The following is a 5,129-nucleotide window of genomic DNA, read 5'->3' as shown; positions in this document are numbered from 1 at the left end:
TATTACATATGCTGATCTCTATTTTATGAAAAATATGACTTCATCAATAAGAGATCATATGCATGAAAATCATGGAGATTTAAAAATAAATAAGAAGCATAAGATCTATTTACCTCATTCATCTTAGATCTTCAGACTTCGTTAGAAGAATCAGCTAATCCTATTTAAAATATCAAATCATCATCAATTTCTATTCCATGAATATAATAAAATTAAATTATAAGGAAAGAGGACTGTTGACCGGATGTGTCAGACCATCCAGATATCAGGGCAATTCAGGATCTCTGATCTGAGGGTCAGATTTAAGTGACTTGATCAAGAAATTGTGAAGCACAGATTAGATCAAGATCAATCAATAAAGTTTATTAATAATGAATTTGAAAGATATTTGATATGATCAAATGAGGTTGACATACAGCATGGATATCAAAGCAACTTTGGATCATCTTGTTAGAATCAATATGAGCTCCTAAAAGATGAAGGCATGACTCAGTACAGGATTCATAAACCTTTTTAGAGAGAGAAAGTCAATTATGAGAGAAAAAGTAGAGAGAGAAAGTGGAGAGAGAATCTTCGTATCCTTCAAAAGTGGCAATCATGATTGAGATCGTCAGAGATCATATCAGAGTAACTTAATATGGATTAACCATGATCGATGTTATCAATTTTGAATAAGGATCGAATCGGGATCCAATCTACTGCATGAATTTCAGAGCAACTCAGGTCATCATATTTTCATCTCAAGTTTATCTTAGGGTCTGTGATGCAATCAGAGAGAGAATGATCTTAGAGAGACAAAATCCATAAAAAGAGATAAAAGATCTAGAGAGAGAAAATAAAGAGAGAATTTAGAGAGAGAAATTGGAGAGAGAAGGTAAAGAGAGGAGAGAGAAAAGAGGAAAAAAATTCTCTTTTTTTTTTCTATTTTTTTTCTTTTTTTTTTTCCTTTTCTTTTCTATTTTTCTTTTTCTTCTTCTTCTTTTTCTTTTTTTTTCTTTTTTTTTCTTTTTCTTTTCTTTTCTTTTTCTTTTGTTCCTTCTTCCCGTGGCTCACTTGGGCAAAAACAGGGACCGTGTAGTCCCCCCTTTGATCGGTCGATCAGGGGCCACATCCAGCATGGTGGTGGCCGACAGTAGGAGGGCAACTCTCCCGAGGCTCAAAGGGACCAAGACCGACGGTCGGCAGTGATCATCGGTGTCGAAAAATCAAAGAGAAGAAGAGACCAAACAGGGGGTCCCTTCTCCGACGGAATCCGGCGACACCCATCGTCGCCAGTTGTGCATAGAGGTACGAAAAAAAAAGAGAGAGGAGAGAGGAAGAAGAAGAAGGGCTTACCTCAGCCTTCGATGACCCCGTCGGTGAGAAATCACGGCGAGCACGAATCGAAGGGCAGCGACTTCAATCGGAGAAATTGAAGAGGAAACACCGACGATCGTCGGTGATTGCTATGTCCTCTCACAGAGCAGAGGAGGGGGTTCTTATAGGGCTCATCCTAGGATCCTTCAATGGTCCTAGGACTTTGATTTTCAATCGGAACCAAGGAAGGAGAAGACTCAGATTGGGAGTCTTCTTCCCTTTTTTTTTTTTTTGGGTGGGCTTAATGGGCTTTAGGCCCAACAGGCCGGGTTATCACATTCTACCCCTCTTAAAAAAAAATTTCTCCTCAAAATTTAATGTACCTTTATTTTCAAATAAGTATGGATACCTCGTCTTCATATCATTTTCAAGCTCTCAAGTAGTCTCTCTCTCTCCTTATGATTACTCCAATGAATCTTCACATATGGAATGATGCGTCGTCTTAGCACTTGCTCTTTTCGATCAGTAATTCGGAAGAAAAACTCTTCATAAGTTAAGTCTTCATGAACCTGCAATGGCTCATACTTTACCATATTATTTGGATTAGGTATAAATTTTCTCAGTGGTGAAACATAAAAGACATTGTGCACTTTAAATAAATCCGATGGTAAGGGGAGTTCGTAAGCAACATCTCCTACTCGGCTCAAAATTTCAAAAGATCCAATATATCACGGACTCGGCTAGCCATGTCTCCCAAACCTTATGATATTTTTTGTAGCTGATACTTTTAGAAAAATATGATCACCGACCTGAAATTTTAATTCTCTTCTTTTTCTGTCTGCCCAACTCTTCTGTCTATCTTGTGCTGCCTTGAGTCTTTCCTTGATCAGATAGATTTTCTCTCTAGCATTCTTTTATTATCAGTAAAATCTTTCCTTATTTACAACTAATGTATTTCATAATATCTTTTGATTTAAAGGATTAATATTTCTAATCAATTTAGATCACCACACTTTTGCTGCGCACTCTGATCTCAACTTACCAAATTATCTAAGTCTATCAAAAATAAAAATATCTTTGTATGTTAAATCAATCAAAGATAGATCCAACTTTCAGATTTTATATAAAATTTAGGATAAAATTTAAAATTTTCTTGTTATTACTATCTCTTAGGTATAGCACATCAAAATTAAATTTTCATCCACCTTCTATATTTGAACTTATTACATAAGCTTCACCACTCCTCAAGAATCCAATATATCTAGAATTAATTTGAGTTAACCTTCGATTTACCTTACAATCATTTAGACAACTTTCAAACCAACCTTTCTTTGCAAAAAAATTGACATCAAAATCAGCAAAGTTATCATATCCTTTATCCATATAAGTTTAGCATTCTAATATCATCAAATATACCCAACATAACATATCAATACCTCCCACTTTATTCTAGGATCAACACTTCTCGTACTCAGGTCAACCCTACTAATTGAAATCTAAGATATAATTCATCAATTCTATTATAGACATCATATGCCACTTATACATAAATTTCATCATAATACCTATTGATTCGAAATCAAATTATTGAATCCTTTCTTTTATATCGGTCATGTTTCTCATGATCTTAGCCTCAAGTTCAAATATCACTAAAGTCACAATCCCGAATAATGATAACCTTAAGCTCAATTACCACTTAAGTCATATTCTCTAGTAATCATAATCTAAACTTTATATTATTCTATCACGTCCTTAATGATCATAATCTTAAGATCTGAGATTATCCATCATACTCCACTCTGTCACGTCCTATTGATCATACATAAAGTTTTGATATCACTTCATAATCTCAGTGATCTTAAATCTAAGCTCTGATATAATTCTATCATATCCTAATCATTTGTATCATAATCTCCAATGATCATAATCTAAGCTTTGATACCATAGAATGTTACGCTCCAAATTTGAGACATAACACGGCCATGCTATCGAGGGATGGAGCCCACGATAACACGAAACCAATCCATCATAATCATCTAAAATCCATCAAATAAAAAGATTTAATTCTATTATTCATCAAACAATTGAACCAATATTGGTTCAGAGTATCTAAATCCAAAAGTATGTACCAACCCAAATCTCAACATTCATAAATAACTACAAATCTATGATTATAAAATAAACTAAACTTTCGCTACCAAATTTTCAAGCTTGCTATGCAGATCTTCAAGCCTAGATTTTCTTCACCGGTCCTAGCCATTTCTCTGTATAAGAAAAAAAAAATAAAAAGAATATGAGCTACACTAGCCCAGTAAGTAGAACTTGCGCCTCCTTATTGGATGAAGCATAAATTTTTCATGATAATATAATATTTAGAAAATAATAGATAATACAAAATAAAGTATTTCATAGAGCATATAATAAAACAAGTCATAAATATGCATAAATCATGATTATTTCATAAACATGAATTATAAATCATTCTTATCATGTATTTGTATCATGTTTTAAAATATTACTCTCAGATATTCGTGCTAAGGTCACTATTATACCCGTGACAAGGCCATATTTCTTAATTGATAGAGTTCTTGATTCATATGCCAACTTTATACCCACTGGTAGGGCTATGTTTCATGTGGATGCTAGCTCCGGATGTCGACCTTCCCAAAGAGATTCATTCATAGCTATCTGAGAGTCTTTTTGAAATCATTATATCTTTTTCTTAAAACATACATATACATAGATGAAAAACAATAAAATTTTATGCTTCATAATCATATAATTTTTTATAAAATATATTCATGCAATCAATACTCATAATAAAATATACTTTTTCATATTACATATGCTGATCTCTATTTTATGAAAAATATGACTTCATCAATAAGAGATCATATACATGAAAATCATAGAGATTTAAAAATAAATAAGGAGCGTAAGATCTACTTACCTCATTCATCTTTGATCTTCAGATTTTGTTAGAAGAATTAGCTAATCCTATTTAAAATATCAAATCATCATCAATTTTTATTTCATGAATATAATAAAATTAAATTATAAGGAAAGAAGACTGTTGACCGGATGTGTCAGACCATCCAGATATCAGGGTAATTCAGGATCTCTGATCTAAGAGTCAGATTTAAGTGACTTGATCAAGAAATTGTAAAGCACAGATTAGATCAAGATCAATCAATAAAGTTTATTAATAATGAATTTGAAAGATACTTGATATGATCAAATGAGGTTGACATACAGCATGGATATCAAATAACTTTGGATCATCTTGTTAGAGTCAATATGAGCCCCTAAAAGATGAAGGCATGACTCGGTACAGGATTCATAGACCTTTTTAGAGAGAGAAAGTCAATCATGAGAAAAAAAATAGAGAGAGAAAGTGAAGAGAAAATCTTCGTATCCTTCAAAAGTGGCAATCATGATTGAGATCGTCAGAGATCATATCAGTATGACTTAATATGGATTAACCATGATCGATGTTATCAATTTTGAATAAGGATCAGATCAGGATCCAATCTACTGCATGAATTTCAGAGCAATCTCAGGGCATCGTATTTTCATCTCAAGTTTATCCTAGGGTCTGTGATGCAATCAGAGAGAGAGAATGACCATAGAGAGATAAAATCCATAAAAAGAAATAAAAGGTCTAGAGAGAGAAAATAGAGAGAGAATTTAGAGAGAGAAACTGGAGAGAGAAGGTAAAGAGAGGAGAGAGAAAAGAGAGAGAAAATTCTTTCTTTTTTTTCTATTTTTTTTCTTTTCTTTTCTTTTTTATTTTTTTTTCTTCTTCTTCTTTCTTTTTCTTTTTATTTTATTTT

The sequence above is a fragment of the Elaeis guineensis genome, chromosome 6 (assembly GCF_000442705.2).
Source record: "Elaeis guineensis isolate ETL-2024a chromosome 6, EG11, whole genome shotgun sequence".
Taxonomy (NCBI): Eukaryota; Viridiplantae; Streptophyta; class Magnoliopsida; order Arecales; family Arecaceae; genus Elaeis; species Elaeis guineensis.
This window is presented reverse-complemented; position numbering follows the sequence as displayed.